Raw genomic sequence first — 27,500 nt, forward strand, 5'->3', positions numbered from 1 at the left:
TCCACCTCTCCGCCAATCCCAGTCCCATCTGTCCCTGCCACTTTGTCATTCGTCTTCCCTTCCATCCTTCCTTCACGCCTGATCTGCAGCTGCCGCCCACACACACTCTCTTCCTGCCGATCTCTCTCCCCACCTGATCCGACGTGACACCTTCTTTCCCTCTTTCCCTCCACCCGTCTGCCGCCACCTACTTTGCCCTGATTAATGACCTTGCTACCTTGTTTCCCCTCTGTACTGTCTCTTCTTGCTACTATATTGGGTGTATGAGATTTATTTTTTTTTTTTCATCTTTTTTTCTTTTGGTTTTGTGTTTTTGGCTTATTTTTTTTCTTGTTTTTCTTTTTTCTGTCCATTCTTCAACGCAAATATTTATTAGTTTCTCTTTTTTCTTTTGTCGTATTTCCCTTCTGTGTGTTCGTTGTCTTTCTCTCGTTCTTTTCGTTCCTTCTTTATTTCTTATTCTTTCCCCTTCTTTGAATGTAACAAGCGTTCTTTCTCCATATGTACCTTCTTTTCTACTTTCCTTCCATCCTTCCCTTTTCCTCTCCTCCTTTCCCCCTCTTTCCTTTCTGCATTCTCACTTATCATGTTTTCTTTCCTCCCTGTTGCAAACCTTTCTTTTTATCTCAACCATTATATATTATCCTTTTCTCCCTCTCCCTTCAACGTTGATAAAAAGTCACACCAAACACGCCGTAAATTCACAACTCCCAGCTGAAACATAAAACATGAGCTTCAAAAGTCTACAATGGAAAACTCGCAGTGAACAAGCAGTGAGGTGGGAAATACAAACGCGGCTGGCTAGTAAGTAGTCCTGCAAACAGCGATGGCGAGGCGGGGACTACACGCTATACGAGTACTTTCCAGCCCAACAAAGGTCTATATTCAGCAACACGTCAGCGCCGCACCTCCACTACATTCAGAAGGCTCTAACTGATGTTCGGGATTTTAAGTAGCAAGATTTTTATAGTATCAACGGGAAAAACACTCTTGAGAACCAGACTGATCATCTCTCTGGCCTTTGAAAACAGTGGTAGTGAGGAGAGCGAGTGTTTTTTAATAAGAAGGAAGCAGCGAGGTGGTGTAAGGGGAAGCTGTGGCGGGACTGTGTGTGTGTTAAAGGCGGTGGTTTTAATGCAAGACGCTGGAGAAGGAGAGGCAAGGTGGGGGGAGGCAGAGAGAGCTTATAACTGTTTACTTTATATTTTGTAAGGTGAAGTATGGTACAAAAAAACAGGAAATGTGATAAAAATGAGGCTTAGGAGTAAATATGTTGATATGAAAGCACAAAAAAAAGGAAATAATGGTAGTAGCTATTGCAGTGGTGATAATGATAATGTTAATAAAAGTAATAATGATAGTAGTAATGACAATAAAATCCTGAGTCATTTACATACAAGGAAAGATAAAGGAGATGATGAAAAAAGGAAAACAAAGACAAAAGCGGAACAGAAGTAAAAAAAAAAAAAAAAAACAGCAGAACACACACACACACACACACACACACACACACACACACACACACACACACACACACACACACACACCACACAAACTCACACAAACTAAAAAAAAAAAAACAGAAAAATACCAAAGCCAATTACACGCCAGCCAATTTACCGTACACGCCCCCTTAGGCAAATGGCATCCTAGTAGACAGAACTTGCAACCAAAAACACTCCCCTTCCACATGGCGGGTCCGTGAGTCAGGAATTTGAACCTTCGAAAAATGTAGATTTTCTTATTCCCAGCAGATATCGAGGCGGGAAAGGCTCTGGGCATAAATCGCTCCTGTTGTCATTGGTGTGCTCATAAATTTAGAAGTTCCCGAAGTAGCGATGTGTTCTGTGCTCAAAATTCTAACACAGTCTCTCTCTCTCTCTCTCTCTCTCTCTCTCTCTCTCTCTCTCTCTCTCTCTCTCTCTCTCTCTCTCTCTCTCTCTCTCTCTCTCTCAATCTACTGCACATCTTTTTCCTTTACTTTTTTTTCTTCAACATCTATCTACTTCCTTCCTTCCTTCCTTCCTTCCTTCCTTCCTTCCTTCCTTATTTTCTACTTTCTTTCCTTTCCTTTCATTTCATTTCATTTCCTTTCATTTCCTTTCCCTACCTCCCTCCTTCGCTTTCCTTTATCCGTTCCTTCCTTCCTTCCTTTCTTTTTTCCACGTTTCTTCTTAACTTCCTTCAATATTTCTTTCCTTTGCTTCGGCCTTCCTCGTCTTTCCTTCCTTCCTTCCTTCCTTCCTTCCTTCTTTCCTTCAGTTTAATATACCGTTCTTTTTTTATTCTTTCCTCCCTTCCTATTTCTTTCCTTCTATCTTCCTAATGCAGTGAAAATGAAGGTGTAATAACGAAAATTCCAAAACATAACACCTTGAAGTAATTGGCATTATTTTTTATGTATCTTATCGCCAGCCACACAGCACTCTCTCTCTCTCTCTCTCTCTCTCTCTCTCTCTCTCTCTCTCTCTCTCTCTCTCTCTCTCTCTCTCTCTCTCTCTCTCTCTCTCTCTGCTGTCGCTTTTATACGAATTTCATTGTTTTATCTTTTTTTTTACTTTCTTTTCTCTTTTAACATTATTTTTGCGTCATGATTATTTTCTTATTTGCTCTAAAATATGGTTATTATTTATTATTATTTTTTAAGAGTACGTGTGATTTTTCTTTTTTTTCTTCAGTTTTTCTATAACTTGTATGTCTTGGTTATATTTCATTGTTATTGACGTGTTTGTTTCTCTTCGAATTAGCGAATTGCACAACTTTCCCTATCCTTCTTACTCGTGATTCTTTTTTTCTTTTTTTTTCAGTTTTCTATAATATGTATGTCTTATCTTTCGTTGTTATTTACGTGTTTATTTCTTTTCCGAATTAGCGAATTGCATAACTTTCCCTGTCTATCTTACTCTTTCTACTTGATTAATAGTCTTTCCTCAGTCTTTCATCGCTTTCATTTTAATCTCTTCATTACTAGGACGCATTTTTACCTTGAGTTTTGTGTGTGGGTAGACGATTTTATTGACATTAGGAAGACTCTATGGAGGTCAGAAGATTAATGGCCAGCGTCTTCACTATTTTTATTCCCAACATAAGATTCTGAACCTGTGTATAATTGCCAAATGGTAAGGAAAGTAAATATGAAAACGTGTCATGGTACTGAAGAGGCGAAACTTAATTTTTTCAAGGTTTTCACTCCCTTTAAAGTGCTTCATAATGTATCAAGATGTGGTTATTATATTTTTTTTAAGAGTAGAAGTGTTGGTTTCTCATGTGTGGTTTTTTCATATTCTTTTGCTTCAATGCCTTGGTGTCCTTTATAGTCATTTACATGTTTTACTGCACTTCCCCTGTCATCCTTATTCTGTCCACCTTACTAATGCTATGTCGTCATTCTTTCATCCCTTGCATTTGTAAACTCGAACTTCTGTGTCTTATCTCGCTGCCTCTCGTTCTTTTTTTTTTCTTTTTTTCGATTCCTGTCATGTCCATTTTCTTTTCTTTTTTATCTTTGTTTTCCTTCCTTTCTTTTATTTCCGAGGCAAGCGGAAGGCGGACACGTTTTGTCTCCCTCCTATTCGTTCCGCCGCGCGAATTCAGGACGTTTGTAAAGGCGACGCAAGAGGAGGATGAGCAGCAGGAGAAGGAGGATCAGCAGGAAAAGGAGGAGAAGGAGAAGGAAGAGGAGGGGGAGGAGGAGGAGACGAAAATGACCAGATGGTGAAGCTAAAAATACATTGAGTGAATCTTCTTTTCTTTTTGTTATGTTTTGTTTTTTCTTTGTTTGTGTTACGTGGTTGTGTTGGTTATCTCTCCTCTTATCTTTCTCTGCTGTTCATTTTTTGTTTGTTTTTTGTATTTATTTCTTTTAGAAGGAGTATTTTCTTTTTCGTCTTCTTGTTCATCTTATATTTTTTCTTATCTTACTCCTCCTCCTCCTCCTCCTCTTCCTCCTCCTCCTCCCTCATCTTCATAAACCGACAAAATGTATTAATTTTCCCTCAAACTTGTTACACTTTACTGCAAATTATTGCCATTATTTTCCCTCGTAATTCAAGGCGGTAGAATTTGTAAGTTTTCTGTTTTCTCCTTGGCGGGAATGTACGACTTAAGAAGCGCCGGAAGCTGAACTATGAAAAGAATAAAAGAAAAATTATCCGCCATTTTGCTGTCCTTCCCTTTAAAATCCTGTGTTCCTCTTACATTTTTTTCTTTCTTCTTCTCTTTCTTTTATATTTTCTCTCTCTTCTGTTCCCTTTACACTTTTTCTCTCTTTCTCTGTTACTTTTACATTTTCTTATCTTTCTTTCTGCCTTATTTTCTCTCCTTTCTTTGCTCCTCTCACATTTTCTCCTTTTTCTATGTTCCTCTCAAATTTTCATTCTCTCTCTTTCTTTTCTGTTACTTTTACATTTTTTTTTTTCTTTTCTATGTTCTCGTATTTTCCCTCTCCTTTCTTTGTTCCTGTCACATTTTCTCCTTTTTCCTATGTTCCTCTCACATTTTCTTTCATTCTCTCTCCCTTTCATTTTTCTTTCTTCTTCTGTTCCTTCTACTTTTTTCGTTCTTTGTTCCTCACATATTTTCTCTCCTCCCTATTCTTCTTACATTTTCTTTATTTCCTTCTCTGTTCTTCTCACATTTTCTTTTTTTCTTTCCTTCTTCCTCTCTCATGTTCTCTTTCTTCTTTCTTTTCCTCTTTCATTTTCTCTCTCTTTCTCTGTTCCTCTCATTTTCTCTTTTATCTTTCTCACATTTTTTATTTCTTTGTACATTATATTTTCTTTTTTATTTTTAATCTTTTCATCTTTTTTATTATTCTGTTTTCTTGTGCCTTATTTCACCTGCTTCTCTGTTTTTTTTTTTTTCTTCTCTATGATTATTTCTTCTTTCTCTCTTTTAATTTTGTCTTTTACCATTATTTCTTTTTTTCGTTTTTCGTATTCGTATTTCGTATTCGTTTTTCCTTTAGAATTCTCCCTTCTATTCTCTCTCCAAGTCTGTCATTCCTTCGACTTCATTCTCTTCTTTTAAATTCTTCCTTTCCTTTATCCCACCACTTACCCACGTCCCTGTTTTTTTTTTTGTTTTTTTTTCTTCCTTCCTACTGTCTTCTTCCTCTTTCCATTTAATTCCTTTCATTCTCTCTTTTTCTTCTCCATTTATCTGTTTTTAAGGACTTTCTTTTCTCTTTTTTTCCTTTACCTCTTTTATTCCTCACATTCTCTCCCCTTTCTTTTTTTCCGTATCCCTTTCTTCATTTTTCCTTTTCACTTCCAATCGTCTACTTTTTATTTCATCATCTTCCTTTAATTTCCTCTCCCTTATCTACTTCTTTTATCAACACCACATAGTTCCTTTAGTATCTTCTCTCTTCCTCACTACCAGACTCTCTTCCTTTCTTCCTATTCTTTCCCCTTTTCTTCATCAGCTAATTAGTGTCCATCCCATTTCCTCCCCTGCCTGCCTCTCCATTCTCTTCCCGTCACCAGCAGATACTCTCCCTCTCTCTTTTCTCTCCCTCTCTCCTTCTCAGCCATTATCTCCTCCTCTACTTCTTCCTTAACTCCTTCGCATTTTCCTCCCTTCTGTATCTTTAATATGTGTCTTTTCCTCCCACTTCTCTGAGATTTCATTTTATACCACTAATCCTCCTCCTCCTCCTCCTCCTCCTCCTCCTCCTCCTCCTCCTCCTTGTCTCTTATCCTGAACCCAGTTTCCCTAAGTTGTGTTTATTCCTCTTTCCATGTGCTCTTACTCCTTATCGTCATTCTCTTACTTAATAGCAAACACTCTCGCTACTTGGTCTCTTAATGCAGGAGGAGGATAACGACTCCGTATGTTCTATTTTTATTCCTCTTCCTCCTTTGCCTCCTTCCTCGACCTCATAGTTCTCATTTTCCTTATCTTCATTTACCCTTTCGTCCTCATCTTCTTCGTCCTCGTTCCCTCTGTTCTACTTTTAGACTTGTATCTCCTCCTCCTCCTCCTCCTCCTCAAAGACTTCACACTGTACCCACTCCTACACATTCATGACCCAGCATTAGGCCAACAGCACAAAACTAGAGCAAAGTGAGGAGGGTCTGTTTGAAGCGACTCTGCGTAGATAACCAGTGGTCCTTGATTTAACCCCTTCAGTACCATAACACATTTTCATATTCATTCTCATTACCATTTCGTGATTTTGAACAGCTTCAGAAACTTGTGTGGGGATTGAAATTGTGAAGACTCTGGCCATTAGTTTTCTGACCTCCATGGACCTTTTCTAATGTAAATAAAATCATGTCATCATACCCAAAACTCATAGTAAAAATGCGTCTTAGTACTGAAGGGGTTAAGCATTCTAGTACAGTATTTAATTCCCAAAACTCATAGTAAAAATGCGTCCTAGTACTGAAGGGTTAAGCATTCTAGTACAATATTTAATTCCCAAAGTTTACCTTAAATGATATTACAATCCGTGTCTCAAAGTTCACTTAAGGTATGTAGTGTTGCGGTACTCTTCCAAACTTGTTTAAAATAATGCGACATATCCTTGTTCTAAATTTCACGTAATATATTAGTTTATATATTTTCCTTTCACGTAACACATTCATTGCTATATTTCTCACTTTGTGCAGGCTTCTTTCCTTTCTATCTTTCTCTCTTTCTTTCTTTTCACCACTTTTTACCCATTCTCCTTGTCACGTAAGAAAAATAAGTCCCATTACCAGACCACAAAGCATTATAACTCTCCCAGGAAACAAAAGTCGTCGTAGATTGCACCTTGTTTCTTTCTAAGTCCGTGTGTTCATGTTTCTATCCCATCTACACTCAGCAAGCTCCAGTGAAAGTTACGTGTGAGTTTTCAAGGATTTTCTCATGGTTTGAATGATTGTTTAACAAGTTATGATGCAAGAATGGTTGGCGTTTTCAAAGGTGTCATCATAGTCTTGTCAGTATTCTAACTGGATGTAACTTATCGGGGTACTGTGGTCTCATGTTTCTAGTGATAGTTTAGCAGGTGGTGACGAAAATGAGTAAGGTTTTCAAGGGTGTTATGATTTTCAGTAGCAGATAACAAACAGGGTGGATAATGGAAGTTTTAGTTATTTGAGCTTTCATAATTCTGCTTACGATTTTTTTTTTTTTTTATGTAAGACGGGAAAGTAGGCCAAGGGCAATGTAAAACGAAAAAAGCTCACTTCGTTGTAAGTCCCTTTGGAGGTCCGAGAGAGTTAACCTAAAAAGGCAGCCATAAAAGGGATAAATGTCTTGAAACCCCTCTCTTAAATTGTACAGGTTAGGTTAGGGTAGGGCAGGGTAGGGTAAGGTAGGTTAGGTTAGGGTAGGGTAGCTATATTAGAGTTTCCATGGAGTGTTTTCTTGCTTGTTTTGATAGTTCATTAGGCTCAAGTGGAATTTATTAGGATTTCCAAGGATATTTTTAATGAATTTAGTGATAGTTTAATAATAACGAGCTCACGTAAACAGATATTACTAGATTAGTGAGGATGTGGCATAGTGGATAAGGTGGTGAGCGTGGGATCGGGCAAATGTCCACACGTAGGTTCGAAAATCACCACGTACCGCCTTGAATGAAACTTTGCATTTGTCGAGTGGTTTAAAGTTACCTACATGTCACCATGATACCCAAGTTTTAGGTGGTCACACCAAAGATGCGCTTGGGTGGTGATATGGGCCCTAATATGGGTACCACTATAAATAAAATTGCCTCCACCACTAATGGGTGGACGCTGAACAGCGCTTCCCATACATATATACCCTTCAAGTACACCTACAGGCGCTATAAGCCTTAACATAAAAAAAAGGTACTTTCAATTCTGTTTTTTAATGTTTTTTAGAGATAATTTTCCAACTAATTTAATTAATTAGACAAAGAAAAAAGTCTTGCCAAGAAGCCTTCAGTGCCGTATAAAAATCATCCTAATGTGGAGTTGACACATTTCAGAATACAAACCAGAATTCAATACTACTGCATTTTTTTCCCCTCACTGCAGCTAGTTAGTGGAGTTCTGTTGCTGCGTGTTATCCTTTGTAAGCCCCTTGTAAAATCCTCCTCCTCCTCCTCCTCCTCCTCCTCCTCCTCCTCCTCCTCCTCCTCCGTGCGATGTGACACGACACACTTTGTTGGTTTGATTGGTGCGTGAAAACTGGATTACGGATTACTTTGTGTATTCGAAGTGTGTGTGTGTGTGTGTGTGTGTGTGTTAGAATGTTACTTTCTGCTCTTTAATCTATCTGTCTGTTTTTTCTATCCGCCACAGTCTTCTTTATTCTTTTATCATTCTTCGTCTCTCTCTCTCTCTCTCTCTCTCTCTCTCTCTCTCTCTCTCTCTCTCTCTCTCTCTCTCTCTCTCTCTCTCTCTCTCTCTCTCTCTCTCTCTCTCTCTCTCTCTCTCTCTCTCTCTCTCTCTCTCTCTCTCTCTCTCTCTCTCTCTCTCAAAACGAGACACAGTACATAGGAATCATCATGTTTCGCAACGAGTTATCTAACCTCTTAAAGGCTTATCTCTATTGTAACCAGAGAGAGAGAGAGAGAGAGAAAAACAAGTTGAGTCCTAAAAAGGGAAGATATACTACTACTTGCGGTCTCTCTCTCTCTCTCTCTCTCTCTCTCTCTCTCTCTCTCTCTCTCTCTCTCTCTCTCTCTCTCTCTCTCTCTCTCTCTCTCTCTAGGATAGTGCGTGGGGGAAGTTACAAGTCGCCTTCTCTCCGTTTTCTGTCTTTCCTCTTTGTCTTTCCTCTTTGTGTTCGTCAGGAGAATAAAAAGGAGAGGAAAGGAAGAACAAAGAGTAGAATGCCAGTTTGCAATTATGAGGCCGCTTGTGTTTGTGAGGAGAGTGGGAGGGAGGGAGGAAGAAAGGAAAGGAGTGTTAGTGAGAAGAGTAGAAGAGAGGGAGGAAAGGGAAGGAATGATGGAAAGAAAGGAAGAAAATAAAAGGAGATGAATGTTTGTGAAAAGAGTAGGAGGAAGAGAAAGGGAAAGATTGATGGAGAAAAAGAAGAAGGAAGGGTAAGGAAAGAAGGAAGGATAAGTAAATGAACGAATGAAGGAAGGAGTTTCATGTTTGCTTGTATCTCTAACTTATGGAATCTGATCCTTTTCTGCTCTCACGTATCTGTTATTGGATGTTCATTCTTATAGCACTTTAACAGTATACACTATCAGAATCTATACAAACTGTCTATGGAAGTCATCAAGCCATTCACTTTGTATTTGTAACCTTTGTTTTCATGTACACGAGTCTATTAAGTAATGCAGCTTTATGTAAGTGATGTCTGATGAAACATTTTATAGTTAAACATTGTCTTATTCTCGAGAAACTGACTAAAACACTGAAAATTTTGATTATTGAAAGACCGTAAGAGATGTGCTGCCTCCCACGTTATCTACCTGCATATGGAGGGTAGAGTCTCGAAAGTCCACTATTGAGATGGTGCAGCGCCGGATGGAGTTACAAAACAGCGTGCTACTTCGCTGATAAACGAGCTTGCTATTCAAACTTCATGATATGTAATGTAAGGGAGAATTTATCCAACTCCTGCATTATTTGTGGCAAAGAAATTGTTTCATACTTTTCTGATTTAACGACTTGATCTTTTCTCATTGTTGTTGCTTTGCTGTTATTTGTTATGTATGATACTACAGGAAAAATGAATTATATGGATCAAAGAAATAGAATATCGCTAGTGATTTTGATATTTTGCAGATTATTATTGAGCTTTTTCATGAGACGCAAAAGAAAAAAAAATAATGGAAAAAAATGTTTGAAGAGACATAGGTGAGTATTAATTCAATTTTTTTCTACGCTGTAAAGCAATTCAGTGTGCAAACAAAAAATATTGAAAAGTTCTAAGTTACTATTGAGAAAAAAAAAAAAAACTGAAATGATAACCGGTGTTATCAAACCAAACAGGATTACAAACCAGCACTGCCTCGCCCGAACGCCATGAAACCGCCGGAAGCCTGGATAGAAATGACAACCTTTATCCGGAAACACTCCAGGGCAGCTGTTGCCTCCCGGTGTTGTAAAGCGCTTTGCTGGTCGTATAAAGCACCATTAAACAAAACATCCCCTCATATCTTCCCTCTTTTTAGTACGCGTTGTTGATTAAAATCCATAAAAAATCCGCGCCCTTTATTTTTTTATGGGCGCGGTGGTTAATTAGAGTGCAAGTAGGAATCTGCCCACTTTGCTCACTCTTTTCCAGCTGCTTTGTTCCCGTGATCCCTTTGACCGCCGTGGCTTCCCTTTCTTAATCCTTTCACTGCTCTTGTTGTCCTTTTAAGAGATTAACGTATGAAAAAAAAAAAATGGCTGCGTGGTCACAAAAAAGTAAGTAAACAGCTTATACTATTATTATTCTTATTTTTATTGTTGCTTTTATTCTACGTAGAGATTATGAGGTATATAAAGAAATTAAGTGTCTGAAGAGCCGTTGGTGACTGAAGAGAACAAAAATAAGAGTGAAATGGTTTATTGAGATGTTGTGGTGCACGGTAAGGGTGTGCTCGTGAGAACTGGAATGGCTGGGTACTGCAAACTTCCCCATTGGTGCTTATTGTTCTGTTTCTGATTGGTGAAGTTGACTCGTGGTATTTGGAAAGTATATTGATTCTTTGTTATTCTCCTATTATTGTTTTCTAATTTGAGAAGGACTTTTGAGTGTTTATTTTATTATTTACTTTGTTTTGTGTATTAATTTGAAGACTTCCTCTCCTTTTCGATACATATAACTTATTTAAACACACCTAGAAAAATTCTTATGGCTAATGGCTCTCTCTCTCTCTCTCTCTCTCTCTCTCTCTCTCTCTCTCTCTCTCTCTCTCTCTCTCTCTCTCTCTCTCTCTCTCTCTCTCTCTCTCTCTCTCTCTCTCTCTCTCTCTCTCTCTCTCTCTCTCTCTCTCTCTCATAAACATTATAAGCCAGTCTGTTTCCCCTCTTACACGCCCACCACCACCACCACCACCACCATTATTACCATTATAAGAACTAACTGAACAACAACAACAACAGCAGCAGCAGCAGCAGCAGCAGCAGCAGCACCAACAACATCAACAACAACAACAACAACAACAACAACAACAACAACAACAACAACAACAACAACTACTACTACTACTACTACTACTACTACTACTACTACTTTTGTTATTATTTTTATGAGAGGTCATGGGCGTGGCCGGCTTGACAGATCGTCTTTAAACAGTTAAGAAGCTTTCATGAGCATATTGTATTTACCTGCTTCCTCCTTTGTGTGTGTGTGTGTGTGTGTGTGTGTGTGTGTGTGTGTGTGTGTGTGTTGTTGTTGTTGTTGTTGTTGTTGTTGTTGTTGTTGTTGTCACATTACACCTGCTTTTATTTCCTTTTTCTTTGTCTGCATTCTTGCTGCCTTTTCTTCTTTTTCTCTAATTATTACTACTACTACTACTATTATATTTTCGTACTTTTTATCACCATCATCATTATTACTTCTACCACCACCACCACCACCACCACCAGCACTACCACTACTTCTACCACCACCGCCCTGCACTATCTGCCCTCACAGCAGCACGGGAGGCGGCAGGGCTGAGGAGTGTGGCGGGGGGCGGTGGCAGAATGAGAGCGTAGTGAAGGAGTGGCGGTGGCAGACTGAGGAGGTGAATATTGAGCAGCCTTCCTGATGGGCGGCCAGACTCGTAACGTTGTGAAAATACCCCTGAGAGAGAGAGAGACAGAGAGAGAGAGAGAGAGAGAGAGAGAGAGAGAGAGACATTGCATTTAGTTCTGTTAGTTTGATATTTGTTAGTCTATTCATTTATTCTGTAACTTTTGAGGATATCCTTGAATTGAGACAGAAAGACAGAGTGGCACGAAGGAGAAAAAAAAAAAAAACGCAGATTCGGAGACAGATATACAGTAAGTGACAAACAGGTAGACAGATAGATAGACAGATAAGGAAGAATCCGTGAATTGAGGTATAGAGTTAGACAGAAAAACAGATTGGCAGGGTTGGAGACATAAAAGACACAGATTGGGGACATAGATAGACACCAGTGACACACAAATAGATAGACAGATGGATAGGGAGGAAAAGAGAAACAAAGGGACTGTGGAGGGTGACAGTGAAACAGACAAACAGTCAGGGAAAGTGACAAAGATGCAGAAAGACAGAGAGTGAAAAAGATGGACAGAGTGACTGATAGTGAGACACTGACTGGAGAGAGAGAGAGAGAGAGAGAGAGAGAGAGAGAGAGAGAGAGAGAGAGAGAAAGAAAGGACAAACAGGCAGAGAGGGAAGGATTTAAATAAAGAGACATAGTTTGGAAGACACAGTAATGAACACAGACAGACAAATGCACTGAAAGAAGGAGAAGCATTGAGAAAAGCCGAGAGAGAGAGAGAGAGAGAGAGAAATACAGACAGACAAAAATAGACAAACATACATACAGACAGACAGACAGACAAACAGAAGACAAAAGGAGAAATAGCCAGCCATGATAGAAAATATATATAGAGAGACATTTGGTTATGCCTCGTGAAGGTCGTTAGTGCAGTTCACTATGTTGCACGAGGCTTACGAAACTGTGTGTGCGTGTGTGTGCGCTTTTGTGTTTTGTTATTAACTCACTCCTCATGTTTTTCCTCTTTGTTTTATATTTCCAAGTGATTCATTTTTTTTTTTTTTTTCATTTCTTTTCAGCTTCCCGCTAATTTCAAAATGTTGCTGTTTTTGTTTTTTCTACTCGTTTTTTTTTTTTTTTTTTTTCTATTGAGTCTTTTAGTTTATATTCCGGTTGTGTCGCTAATCTCTTAAAAAAATTCTTCTTTCCCTCTACCTCAACATTTTTTCCTCATTTCTTCGTTTAATCGTTTCCTTTCACTCATCATCCTAGAATTTTTTGTTTTTGTTTTATATTTCTTAGATTTTTTCAATATTTTTCATCTTAGTTAAATTTTCACCTACCTCGTTTTTTTTCCTATACTTTTCAAATATTTTCATTATATCTTCACTTAGTTCGTCTTTAAAAGCCACCAAAGGAAGCATTTTGTCCCTTAAGTGCTTCAGAAAAAAAAGGATTATTTTTATCCTGAAGGAAGGAGGTGAAGGAGGAGGAGGAGGTGGGAGGGAAGGAGGGAGGGAGGAAGGAAGGAAGGAAGGAAGGAAGGAGGAGGAGGAGGAGGAGGAGGAGGAGGAGGAGGAGGAGGGGAAAGAAGAAGAGGAGGAAGAGGAGAAGGACTGATATGAAAAGGAAGAGGAGAGCGTAGAGGATGGCCAGGCTTTGTAATGACGAGGAGGAGGAGGAGGAGGAGGAGGAAGAAGAGGAAGAAGAAGAAGAAGAAAAAAATGATGATGATGATGAAACAAAAGAAGGCGAAAGAGAAGAAAACCGAGTAAGAGGAGGTGCTCTTAAATAATCAAGGACGATGAAGGTGAAAACAAAGGATACACATAAATAAACAGAATACATTAAGGCAAGGCAGTTCCTTATCTCTCCTGTAAATAGATTTTGTATTTTCTTTATCCATTTATTTTTTCAGCAGCAGAAGGAAATTGCTTTTTCTTGTTTATGTAAGTTGTTTTTACAGTTCATAAAACCATTTTTCGTGTAGTGTGTGTGTGTGTGTGTGTGTGTGTGTGTGTGTGTGTGTGTGTGTGTGTGTGTGTGTGTGTGTGTGTGTGTGTGTGTGTGTGTGTGTGTGTGTGTGTGTGTGTGTTTCCCGGAGTGTAATGCACGAAATGGTTCAGTTAATAAGATCCTGCAAATTTAATCTTGCAGAGAGAGAGAGAGAAAACACACACACACACACACACACATACACCAAAACCAACCAAACTTAACCTAATGCAACCTAACAAGACAGCCAGACAGCCAACCAGCCTCTAATATCCATGGCGACACCCTCAGTTAAATGGTCGTGGCCTGGCGAGCACTAACTTAGCGTGGCCAGGAGGAGAGCAAGGCTGGCTGGCTGGCAAGGGTGGCTGGCTGGCTGGCGTGCAAGTTACAACATGTCCCAGAACTAAATATTTGGAGCCAGTATGCGTTGGGACTTTCGTTTACGCTTCCACTAGTAGTAAGATTCTTCACTACTTCCTGGTGTCTCTCTCTCTCTCTCTCTCTCTCTCTCTCTCTCTCTCTCTCTCTCTCTCTCTCTCTCTCTCTCTCTCTCTCTCTCTCTCTCTCTCTCTCTCTCTCTCGCTATTTTCCTTCCTTCCTCCCTTCCTTCTCCCCTTTCTCTCTCTCCCTCTCTCCTTCCTCATTCTTTTATTGTCCTTTCCTGTCTCGTTTTACTAGTATATGTATTTCTCTTTCTCTCCTCCTCCTCCTCCTCCTCCTCCTCCTCCTCCTCCTCCTCCTCCTCCTCCTCCTCCGCGTCTCGGTCAAGAAAATGAGGAAATAGGTCACAAATAGCGATAAAGAAGATAGAAAGATAGAAAGTGAATGGGATAGAATTTCGACCCAGAGAGAGAGAGAGAGAGAGAGAGATGTAGTGGGACAGTAAAGTAGAAGGTAAACGAGAGGGAGGGAGGGAGGAGGAGTGAAGGCTGGAAAGAAAGGATCGGAGGAGGAAGGGAGGGAGTGAAAAGGAAAGAGATACAGTAACACTACAGAGAGGAAGTGGGGGAGGAAATGGAGGTGAAGGAAGGAATGTGATAGGGGATAGAGAGGCGAAGGAAAGATAGAAAGGAGGAAGGAAGAGAGGTGAATGAAAAGGAATGTATGTAATAGAAGGAATGAAGGAAATAAAGAAAAGAGAAGAGGGAGGTAGAAGAGCAAGAAAAGGGGAAGAGGGAAGGAATAAGAGAAATAAAAGAAGAGAAATAGGGAGTGAAATGTAGGGAGGAAGGAAAGTAGATGGAAGAAATGTGATATGGGAAACGAACGAAGGAAGAAATAATAAGGAAGAAAATCAGGTAAGAAGTAAATGAAGAAAAGAAGCATAAACAAAATAGGAGAGGAAGAAGAAAGAGAAAAAAAAGTAGAATACAACAAAATTTAACACGCGAGAAGAACAAATAAAGTAGAAAACATGAAAAAAGAAGTGAAAATAGATATAGCTGACGAAAAAAAGGAAGCAAGCAAACGAGAAAGAAAGAAGGAAAGAAAAAAAAAAGAAAGAAAGGGAGGAATCTGTGCCAAAATACAACACAAAAGGAAAAAAAATACATTACAGAAAACACAAAGAAAATACACTTAGAATTTAAAAAACTAAAAAATAAAACGAAAGAAAGAAGGAAGGAGGGAAGGAAGAAAGGTGAGAGAGAGAGAGAGAGAGAGAGAGAGAGAGAGAGAGAGAGAGAGAGAGAGAGAGAGAGTGAGGTGTCAAAATGTAACACGGGAGAAAGGACAGGTGGAGGGGAACTGGGAAGAGGTGTATCTACATTTTACACCCTGTTATCTTGTGAAGTTTGAGGCAAGGCGAGGGGAGAGAGAGAGAGAGAGAGAGAGAGAGAGAGAGAGAGAGAGAGAGAGAGAGAGGTAAGTGGTGAGTCGAGATAACAAGTTAGTCGAAGGTTTCTTGTGTGACGCGAGGAAGGGGAGGTGATGGAAAAGACTTGGAAGGAGAGGGGAGAAGAGGGATGAAAGGAGAAAGAGGGCACGAAGAGAGAGAGAGGGAAGAGAAAATAGGGTTAGGTAGAATAGAAGAGGAAGAAAATAGATTAGAGAGAGAGAGAGAGTAATTCTTTCCCAGTAATTCAGTAAGTCGTAATTTTTCTCCATTAAGTTGCTTTTTTTCACATTTTTCTAGGATTTCTTTTTGTATTAAAGAGATTAATTGATGCATTTTGCTCTCTTCGCTCATTAATTTTCACTTTTCATTTCCCTAGATAAGCCCTAATATTTGTTATGGCTTTTAATTGACGTCTGTGTGTGTGTGTGTGTGTGTCTGTGTGTGTGTGTGTGTGTGTGTGTGCGTGAAGTGTAAATAGTAAGTCAGTAAACTAATACACCTGCTACTGCTACTGCTACTACTACTACTACTACTACTACTACTACTACTACTACTACTACTACTACTACTACTACTACTAAGCCTTGAATTTACCACCTGTACAACAAACACCTGTGTGAACTGAAGTATGAGAAAGGCGGGAGTAGGTTTTAGTACCACACCTCCCTAACTCCCTTTCCTCTTCCCATCTCCTCCCCCTTCACTGCTCCTCCACCTCCCATCCCTGCCCTGCCTCTACACGCCCATTTCCCGCCCTTCCTCTCCACCCATCACTGCCCTGTAAACAAAACCATTACTCTTCCTTCCTCAGTGATATTCTTCCAAACTTAGCCATTATTCTGAACCCATTATTCCTCGGCTTGCGTACTAACATCTATAGCCTCTCTCACCTCCATTACGTCACAGAAAACAGTACTATTATTATTTTTTCATATCTCTTTCTTTTGTTTGTGTTATCTTCTCCTCCCAGCCTCTGTTACCCCTATTATCTCATAGCAAGCAGTACCATTATCATCTTTTATCTCTAGTTTCTGTTATCTTCTCTTCCCAGCCTCTGTCACCTCCGTTACGTCACAGAAAACAGTACTATTATTATTTTCTCGTATCTCTTTCTTTTGCTTGTGTTATGTGCTCCTCCCAGCCTCTGTTACCCTTATTACTTCATAGCAAACTGTGCCATTATTATCTTTTATCTATTTCTGCCCTGTGTTACGTGCATTCAACTCCCAGCCACTGTCATCCCTATTACTTCATAGCAAACTGTATCATTATTATCTTCTCTTATTCCTATCTCTAGCCTGTGTTATGTCCTATCACCACGCAGCCTCTGTCATCTCTGTTACTTCATAGCAAACAAAACCATTATTATCTTCTGTCTTTATCGTTGCCCTGTGTTATGTGCGATCACCACGTAGCCTCTATCGTCTTTATTACTTCACGGCTAGCATTACCATTATTGTCGATTGTATTTCTGTCTTTATCTTTCCTCACTGTTCATTTGAGTTTATTGTCACTTTATTACGATTCACTATTTACTGTTGTGATTTATAATGTACTTTTACTATCAGATAAACTATCACTACGGTTCTCCTTTTCTCTATAACGTATCTGCCAATAGTACTATGGTCTTTCCTATCAAAGTTACCTATTGTTTAGTTGTAATGTTACTATGATTACTACCAGCATTACTACTTGTGTTTCTCCGCCGTTTTTTTTTTTTTCTCTACACCATGTTTTTAAAAGCGTGAGCAGCTCCACTTAATAACTTTAATATCCTTGTATCCTCTTATTTCCTTGTGTATGTACGTAGTTTTCTCTCGTTACCGCCCTCCCTCCTTCTCTTTTCTCACTCCTTCGTTTCTTCATGTACCTCTCTCTGCGGTCATCGCCTCCTCCTCCTCCTCCTCCTCCTCCTCCTCCTCCTCCTCCATTTTAGCTTGGCAGAGTCAGTAGTCACTGGAAAATGCACAATGATCACGAGAAAGGAATCGGATTTAGAAAGACGTACACATTTTTGGTCTTATCTTTCCTCCATCCATTACTCTCCTCCTCCTCCTCCTCCATCTTTCACCGTCTCATTGAAGAATAGGTGCGAAGAGTCTGTTTTCATCTCTCTCTCTCTCTCTCTCTCTCTCTCTCTCTCTCTCTCTCTCTCTCTCTCTCTCTCTCTCTCTCTCTCTCTCTCTCTCTCTCTCTCTCTGAGCAGCAGATAAATGCTTTACAGGACGCAGTGTTAATAGGAAGGACAGAAAAGAAGAGAGGTTGAAATAGCAGAAGGAAGAGGAGGAGAGGAGGAGGAGGAGGAGGAGGAGGAGGAGGAGGAGGAGGAGGAAGAAGAGGAGAAGGAGGTATTTCGCATGGTAACAAGAGTCTACGAGGAAAAGTATGAAGACGAGATAGGAAGAGAAGGAGGAGGAAGAGGAGGAGGAGGAGGAGGAGGGGGAGGGGAGGAGGAAAAGGTGTGAGGAAGAGAAGGAAGAAAATGTGAATAAGGGGAGAAGAAAGATGAAGACAAGAAAGACAGCGAAGAGGATCATGAACAAAATGAAAAGGAGACAGGAGGATAAGAGGAAAGGAAGGATGAGATGAAGAAAAACGTCAAACCAAGAATGGCAAATGAAGAAACAAGGAAGAAATTAAGGAAAAGAATAATGACAACAAGGAAAGGAAAAGAAGAGAAAGCAAAGAAAACATTAGATTATATGAAGAAAAGAAATCAGATAACGAGAATAAAAGGAAGAAGAAGTTTGAGGAACATGAAGGAAGAGAAGAAGAGTAGACTAGACTGAACAAAAAAAATTAATCAAACCAAAATCAGTAAAAAAAAAAAAAAAGAACATAGAAGCAAGAAAAATATTAAGGATATTTTTTGAGAGCAAACGAAAGGAAAAAAAGAGTGGATAAGAGGGAAAGAAGGAAGGAGGGAGGGAAGGAAGAAGTGGAGAGGGTAATAGGATCGGAACGGAGAGGGGTTAGTGGTGGGGGACAGCTGAGGGAGTGTTTGGGCACGGCGTGGATGGATTAGGAAACATTGGCCACGTGTGTGTTGTGTTGTGTTGGTCGCCCTCCTATTTCCATATCAAAAGATCCTGCAGTGATGTGTGTTGTCAATATTTTCCTTGCAGAGAGAGAGGGAGAGGGAGAGAGAGAGAGAGAGAGAGGGAGAGGAAGGGGGATGGGATGGAAGTGTTTGCTTGTTTTTGTATGTTCTTTGCTTCCATTCTTTATTTTATTTGTGTGTTCTCAATTTTTTTTTGTTCATTCTTTCTTATTTATTGTTCTTTTCTTTCTTTCTTTGTTTTCGTTCTCTTTTTCTCCTCTTTGTTTCTTTTTATTCTTGTCCTTCGTCTTTTTTCTATACTACTACTACTACTACTACTACTACTACTACTACTACTACTACTACTACTACTACTACTACTACTACTACTACTACTACTACTACTACTACTACTACTATCAATACCACCCTTTTAGCGACACCATCAGCACAACAACGATCCTTCACCATCCGTCACCATCATCAGTCATCACTACACATAACTTTCCATCACCACCACACTCAGTACCAAATGTCACTTATCTTCGTGCAGCACCACTCGTTACATCACCACACGTCACCACACATCACCACCACACGTCACTGTCGGCATTGGTCATAACTCTTGCAGTCGTAACCTTTTGTTAGTGATGAATGGAAGGCGTAGGAATGTGTATAGATAGTTTGTTCTAATGTGTTGTTGGTGGTGAAACTGTTAAAAGTATATGAAAGATGTGGTGGGTGGGGTAGTAGTAGTAGCAGCAGTAGTAGTAGTAGTAGTAGTAGTAGTAGTAGTAGTAGTAGTAGTAGTAGTAGTAGTAGTAGTAGTATAGTAGTAGTAGTAGTTATAGTAGTAGAATTGGTGTAAATCTTTGCACTATTTAACATTTTTTTTCATTTTATCTTATTCCCCTTTTTTTTCTTTTTCTTTTACAGTGACTTTTATTCAATTTGTCAGTTTTTGCCTGTAGCTGCTGTTACTTTTGTTTAGTAAATCGTGAGTTTCCTTCCCGTTTAAAAAAAAATATCACTTCCAGCTGATGTTACTACCACGCGTGTGTGTGTTTCACTGTTTGATCTGCTGCAGTCTCTGACGAGACAGCCAGACGTTACCCTACGGAACGAGCTCAGAGCTCATTATTTCCGATCTTCGGATAGGCCTGAGACCAGGCACACACCACACACCGGGACAACAAGGTCACAACTCCTCGATTTACATCCCGTACCTACTCACTGCTAGGTGAACAGGGGCTACACCTGAAAGGAGACACACCCAAATATCTCCACCCGGCCGGGGAATCGAACCCCGGTCCTCTGGTTTGTGAAGCCAGCACTCTAACCACTGAGCTACCGGGCCGTGTGTGTGTGTGTGTGTGTGTGTGTGTGTGTGTTTTCTGTCTGTCTGTCTCTCCCTAAGTGTCTGTCTGTCTGTCTGTTTCATTTTTTTAAGTTATGGCCTATAGCGCCTGTAGGCATACTTGAAGAGTATATGTAGGAAGAGCTGTTAAGCTTCCATCCATTAGTGGCGCAGGCAAGTTTATTTATAGTGGTATCCATATTAAGGCCCATATCACCACTCCAGCGCATCTTTGGTGTTGACCACTTAGAACCTGGGCATCATGGTGACATGTAGGTAACTTCAAACCACTCGACAAATGGCACAGCTTCAAAACAGTATGAGGTGGGATTCGAACCACTGACTATAAAAACAGGACTTTCATATGAATAAAGGGACAACTTTACGTACGCTGTTTGCTGCAGAGAGAAGCGAACTCAAGGGAAATAACAGCAAAGGAAAACACGTTATTCTTGGGAAAAAAATAGTTATAAAAAAAAAAAAAAGGATAACTAGCAGGTACAAGGATGAGCAAAATAGTGTTGTTATGACATTCACAGTAATGATTTGTTTCTATTTTTTTTTATTATTCTTTTATTCCATTATATATTTTCTAATTCTAGTCTGAAAACAATTGTGTGTGTATGTGTGTGTGTGTGTGTGTGTGTGTGTGTGTGTGTGTGTGTGTGTGTGTGTGTGTGTGTTTGTCTGTCTTCTCTTCGGAAATATTAAAACAAAACTGTATAATGTTAAAGATGAAATAGATAGAAGAAGAGTTACTTTGTGAGGTACAGAAAAAAAAAACAAGCTGAACACACACACACACTCTCTCTCTCTCTCTCTCTCTCTCTCTCTCTCTCTCTCTCTCTCTCTCTCTCTCTCTCTCTCTCTCTCTCTCTCTCTCTCACTATTTCCCGTGCGAGCGAGGAAAATATCTTATTGGCTGACATGTTTACTTTATGTGGGACGAAGAGGGCGATGAGGACGAACAGGAGGAGGAGGAGGAAAAGGAGGAAGAAGAGGAAAAGGAACAGCAGGACAAGGGAAAAAATAGGAGAAAACATTTGGTGAAAGGTCAAAACAAGTGGGTGAATTATAAAGAGCTGTCAGATGAGTGATGGAGGGAATAGCATCAACTCAGGAACTAAAGAGGAAATTAATGGACAAAATCAGGAAAGGAGGAAGATAACAGAGGGAGTGAAAAAGTAGAGAGAGAGAGAGAGAGAGAGAGAGAGAGTAGTTCAAGGGGATGGAGATACAGAGGAAGTCAAAGGGAGGAAGGGAAGGAAGAAAGAAAGAAACCCGGAAGAAAAGAAGAGAAGAAAAGTAGGAAAGAGCACAAAAGTGTTAGTGAGAATATATTCACGATAAGTGACATGAAAAAAATGAGATGAAAGGAGGAGAAAAGAAAATATAAAAAGCAAATCAGACTCTCTCTCTCTCTCTCTCTCTCTCTCTCTCTCTCTCTCTCTCTCTCTCTCTCTCTCTCTCTCTCTCTCTCTGCTCATGTGCAGTTGAATTTAAGCTTTGGAAGCAAACATCATGACACACCCAAATTTTTCACACAATAAGTTAACTAACATTAGAACTTATATTTGTCTTAAGAAAAACAGAACATGAAATCAAGTAAAGCTAACAACGATTTTTAGTTTCACTCAAGTAAAAAAAAAAAAAAAAAAATTATATATATATATATATATATATATATATATATATATATATATATATATATATATATATATATATATATATATATATATATATCAAAGCTACTAATGACCGAATCACCTGAAACCCCCATCTCTGACCTCACCTAATACCAAGTGACCACTCCACCCACATTGAAATGATGCAACAAGACAACAACAATGTATTTGGCATTCACACATTCACACACAAGTGGAGAAAAGCTAGGTGCACACAAAGTAGTTTGGTGCCCGTGGCCACGCTGATGCGGTCACACACACACACACACACACACACACACACACACACACACACACACACACACACACACACACACACACACACACACCTGTTGAGTAACAAGTAATGAGAGGAGGGAATAGTAATTATTATGCAAATTAACATCTGGCTGATGGAAATCAATGGTAGGGCATTAAGACACTCGAGCAAGGTGATGTCAGGTGAAAGGGAAGGGCAACCATACAATGTCACTGAATTAGTTTATTTGTTTCCTTAGTGTCCCTGGGGTCACTTTGGGACGGCAAGGATGACTATGCTGGCCGCCTGCCTGCGCTGTCGCCACATTCCGCTCAGCCAACTTCTTCCCTCCCAGAGCCACCGGCACCAGCTGGTCATCATCGTCACCTTGGGCCAGCTGGTTATTGGTGCCATTACCAAATCCAAATACTTGACTTGCCTCTACCACCGCCAGTGAGACGCACTCCCCAGCAGACACACTCTTGGCCTTGTGTTCCTCCAGTGAAGTGACGGGTGTTGGTTCTTTTATTAATGTCCTCTTTCAGCTCACTCAAACTAAGTCGTCCGTATTTTGGCCGTCCTATACTGTGATCGACTCCTTCTTCCGTCATTCCCAAACTGTGATGCTGTCCTGTTGAAAGTTGTTTTCAAGCTTACCCATCTAAGCTCCTTAGTCGCACTGGCTGGAACTTCTGGTTGGTGTCATCATCCCCCATTTGGTTGTAGTTGTTGAAACCGAAGTCATAGATGTCACCTTGTCACGCACAAAGGCCCCAACCCTCCAGCCCACACTTCATCAAACAAAACAGTCTTGCGTTTATAGTACACCTTGATGGGCTGGGGGTTAAGCATTGCCTGTATTCCATTCCTGTTCTTGGAACCCCCAAGAAGCAAATATTTCAACAATAGTTCCCAGCTGCCCAGTCTCTCTGCATCCACAAGTGAAAACTCGGCCATCCTGGAACAGCAGGGCTAAATGGTTGTTTCTTGAAGACACCTTGATGACTGGTATACCTGCATGCACCTGTTGAGGGTTCCTGTTCTCAATCCCTTCTATTAACAGTCTCAACGGTCCATTGTTGTCCCTGAAACAGCCGTATATGTACACGTCGCCAGTCTCTGTGAGGGCTGCTGAGTGGCAGTCCCCAGCTGAAATCTGAACCACTTTGGCATTTAACTCGACTACACCGCTGACAAAGCAGTCCTCCTCACAGATAGTGTTGCTGCCCAGTGCACCTTCATCATTGCAGCCCCACGTGTATATATTTCCATTCTTGTCCAGGCACACTTTGTGAGGACCACCGGCAGCAATAGCCACGATGCTCTTTGGGAGATCATCACAGCTGGCCGAGTCGCCTTCTCAACATCTGGACCAAGACCTAGTTGGCCCACATCCTCAGTGTCAATCCTGAGGACCACACCACTGTCCACTTATGGCACCTCAAGTTGGAGTTTTAATTTCTTAGCTTATGCTGCTGGAATTTCGGTTCGAGTGCGTTTGCGGCCCATGCCTCGACCTTTCTTGGCTGGCCACTCATGCCTTGGCTGATGTGAGATCTTCGCGAGATCCGAGATCTCCACGATATCATCTTCCTGCCCCTCGCTTCGTCCTCAACCACACATAAAACGTAGAACTCGGCAAAGACTGGGAGAAGAGGCAAAAGCCGTGGCTTTCCGCTTGTGATTGCAATTTTTTAAACTCATCGTAAGCTTTTATTCATTCTAATATGTGTTTTGCATTGTCACCTTTATTTTATGATGTGACTTTGACTCGCCCAGTCTATTAAACTGATTAAACCGTGTTTCATGGAAATAATGATGATAATAATAGTAATAATAATAATAATGATAATGATAGTAATAGTAATAATAATAATAATTGTTATTATTATTATTATCATTATTATTACTATCATTATTATTATTATTATTATTATTATTATTATTATTATTATTATTATTATTATTATTGTTATATTATTATTATTATTATTATTCTCTCTCTCTCTCTCTCTCTCTCTCTCTCTCTCTCTCTCTCTCTCTCTCTCTCTCTCTCTCTCTCTCTCTCTCTCTCTCTCTCTCTCTCTCTCTCTCTCTCTCCGCTTTCATATTTAACAAGTCTGCTTCTTTGTCACCAACTTTTATTTCCTTTGCCCTGGAGGTTAGAGGAGGAAGAGGAAAATGGAAGAGGAGGAGGAGGAGGAGGAGGAGGAGCAGGAGCAGGAGCAGGAAAAGGAAGAGGAAGATGAAAAGGAGGAGAAGGAGAAGAAGAAGAAGAAGAAGAAAAGAAAAGGAGGAGGAAGAGGAAGAGGAGGAGGACAGAGGTAAAAAAAAAAAAAGGAGAGTAGAAAACTAACACTCTTATTTTATTTTCCGTGTGGAAGAGAGGGAGAGAGAGGAGGGGAAAGAAACTATAGAGGTCGATGTCTAAGGAATAATATTGTGAAAGGACGCAAGTTAAATCTCTCTCTCTCTCTCTCTCTCTCTCTCTCTCTCTCTCTCTCTCTCTCTCTCTCTCTCTTAGAAGCACCTTTTCATTGTCGGGAGGTCGAGAGAGCAGCGAGCATAACAACAAGGAGGGAAAATAGATGACGGGGAGAGATGTGCTATTAACTCCTCCTCCTCCTCCTCCTCCTCCTCCTCCTCCTCCTCCTCCTCCTCCTCCTCCTCCTCGTCATGGTTATTGTGTGTCTTGCTTCCCTCATGTAAAGTAACACAGGACAGATTATACTGCAGTTTCACAAGTTTTGGAGGGTTTCATTAGTTTTGTTTGAGATGAATGAGTCTTCTGTGTGTTTCTGATGAATTGAGACTTGTTTCTTATACTTGGTGGTCTTGTTTACCTAGGTTGTGTGTTTCATGGTGTTTTTTCAATGGTGTGTTTTTTCAATAGTTTTTTTTTTTTCTTATTGCACTGTGGTTAGGTTGGGTTGAGTTTTAGATTACATGTTTTATTTATTTTTTTCTCTCTTTTTTTGTGTGTTTGTAATGTATGTTTGGTGTGTTTATTTTAGTGATATTTTCGTAATTTTTATTTATTTCTCTTTATTTTTATTTTATTTTTATTTTTTTTGTTTGGTTTGTTTTATTTGGCTTATCTCATGGCAGTGAATGGAACTGTTGAGTTGTATTATTGTTTATTTACTTGCTTATTTATTTATCTATTTATTCCTTCTTCCTTGCTAAGACTTCCTGACTTTCTTTGATTTATTTGTTGACCGAAAACGAAATAAAATCAAACTTGTCTTCTCTTTACCCCTTTCTCTCTCTCTCTCTCTCTCTCTCTCTCTCTCTCTCTCTCTCTCTCTCTCTCTCTCTCTCTCTCTCTCTCTCTCCATTTGCGTTTCATCTACAGCCCATTTCATTTTTTTTCTATATTTTTTCCTGTCATACCCAGCACCACCACACCTCCCACCCATCTCACCTGCCTTACCCTTCCCTTCCCTCACGTCGCAGAGTCTCCGCCTCGTAACTCACATGGCTTACGCAGAAGAGACGCGCGTTCTTACCTGAGAAAGGGAGAGAAAAAAAAGGGAACGATTAGTTTATCATTGAATTTCAGAAGGTTAAGAAAATGTTTAGAAATTAAGGCACTGTTTTGTTTTGTGTGTATATGTGTTCATTAAATCTGTGTGTATGAATTAATGAGGTTTATTTTAATTATGGGGAAAAAAAAAGGCTTCACAGCGTTTTAGTTGAAGCGCATGTAAAAATTTTGATACTTCAGGACAAATGTAATGGTAAAGTTGTATTGTTGCGAGCTGTAAAATTAAAACTCCTCTCTCTCTCTCTCTCTCTCTCTCTCTCTCTCTCTCTCTCTCTCTCTCTCTCTCTCTCTCTCTCTCTCTCTCTCTCTCTCGGCAAGGAGGAAGACTTTGCATATAATTAGGCACTGAGGCTATAAATGAAAGGTGGAAAAAACACAGCTGGCAGCCTAAGTCGGTGTATTTACTTGGTAGACTCAGATTTAGCTGCCTGACTTGGAGATACTGAGATAAACTGTAATAGTGCATGGCTGGGGGAGGGTGGGAGGGTCGGGGGAGAAGCTGGGGGAGGAGGAGGAGACGCCGAAGGAGAAGGAAAGAAGGAAAGAAGGTAAAAGCGAGGGAAAACCACGAGGAGGAGGGATGGAGGAGCGAAGAGCAGGAAGTTGAATAGGAGTTGTTCTTTGTGGAAAAGAAAAGAAGAGGAAGAAGAGAAGAGAGGAGGAGGAGAGGAGAAAGAGGAAAGAGCGGATGATATAGAACAGGAGGAACACAGGAAAGAAGGGAAAGGAGTTGTTGGAGGGAGATGTGGAGAAGAGGAAGAGGAGGAAGCAATAAAAAGAGCAAAGCATGGGATGTGTGTCCGAGAGAGAGAGAGAGAGAGAGAGAGAGAGAGAGAAGGTCAACCGGAGGGAGGATAGGACACACACACACACACACACACACACACACAGAATAATGAGAGAAGAAGTGCCGCGAAGTGTGTTTGGTAAATATGACAGTGAAGTGTGCCTAGTGATTAATATGGACTTGACTACGAGGGAAGGAAAGAAAAGGGAGGGAAAGTGAATGAGAGGAAAACGAAAAGGATAGAAGAGAAAGAGTTAGAAATAGCTAGAACAGGAAATTTTATACTATTTTTTTCTTTTCTCCTTTTACATTTGGTGGCAGCGGTGGGATGATGAAAAAAAAAGAAGAAAAAAAATGTGACTAGAAGCAAAGTGCCAAGAGTAGGAAAGGAGAAGACAGATGAAGAGAGGGGAGGTGAGAGGAGGGGAAGGAAAGGAAGAAAAGAGTAGGAGAGAAGAGAAGAGAGTGGAAAAGAAGACAAGGCAACAGACACAAGAGTCTCTACGTTGCCCTACTTGTGTCTTATTTTGTGGCGGAGAAATGTGAGACCAAGTGTGTGTGTGTGTGTGTGTGTGTGTGTGTGTGTGTGTGTGTGTGTGTGTGTGTGTGTGTGTGTGTGTGTGTGTGTGTGTGTGTGTGTGTGTGTGTGTGTGTGTGTGTGTGTGTGTACGTGTGCGTGTGCGTGTGCTTGTGTGTGTTGTTTATTTATTCATCTTTTTATTTAATTTCTTCATTGCGGAACTTTGTGCATTTTCGTCTTTTTTTTATATATTCTCTCTCTCTTTCTCTCTCTCTCTCTCTCTCTCTCTCTCTCTCTCTCTCTCTCTCTCTCTCTCTCTCTCTCTCTCTCTCTCTCTCTCTCTCTCTCTCTCTCTCTCTCTCTCTCTCTCTCTCTCTCTCTCTCTCTCTCTCTCTCTCTCACACACACACACACACACACACACACACACACACACACACACACACACACAGACCGTAGTAATCCTTTACTTTCATAATCGCTACTCCTTCATCTCCTCCTCCTCCTCCTCCTCCTCCTCTTCCTCTTCCTCTTCCTCTTCCTCTCCTCCTCCTCCTCCTCCTCCTCCTCCTCCTCCTCCTCCTCCTCCTCCTCCTCCTCCTCCTCCTCCTCCTCCTCCTCCTCCTCTTTAATCCTGAATCCGATTCTCTCGTGGTGACAAAAACAAAATGGAAGCATAATTTCATTTTCTGGGTGCAACTGATTAAATTTAATTTCCTCTTAACCTTTTTTTTCCGTTTTGTGAGTGATGTTTTGGTCAGTGGAGAGTTTGGGTGCAGCTTATTAAAGACGAAGAGAAGAAGGAGGAGGAGGAGGAGGAGGAACAGTAACAACAACAACAGGAAGAATAGATGGTGGGGATGGTTTAGGTGGCGGTGGTGGTAGT

The 27,500-nt window shown here is 40.3% G+C and overlaps 1 protein-coding gene and 1 pseudogene across 4 annotated transcripts in view; both read right to left on the minus strand.

Moving 5' to 3' along the window:
* LOC123514348 (FMRFamide receptor-like) overlaps positions 1 to 27,500 on the minus strand; it is a 526,270-nt gene that overhangs the window by 437,408 nt on the left and 61,362 nt on the right. The window lies entirely within an intron of this gene.
* The window catches only part of LOC123514115, a 28,557-nt pseudogene continuing 22,905 nt past the window's right edge, over positions 21,849 to 27,500 (minus strand).

Source organism: Portunus trituberculatus, chromosome 37 (genome assembly GCF_017591435.1).
Source record: "Portunus trituberculatus isolate SZX2019 chromosome 37, ASM1759143v1, whole genome shotgun sequence".
In the NCBI taxonomy this organism is placed as follows: Eukaryota; Metazoa; Arthropoda; class Malacostraca; order Decapoda; family Portunidae; genus Portunus; species Portunus trituberculatus.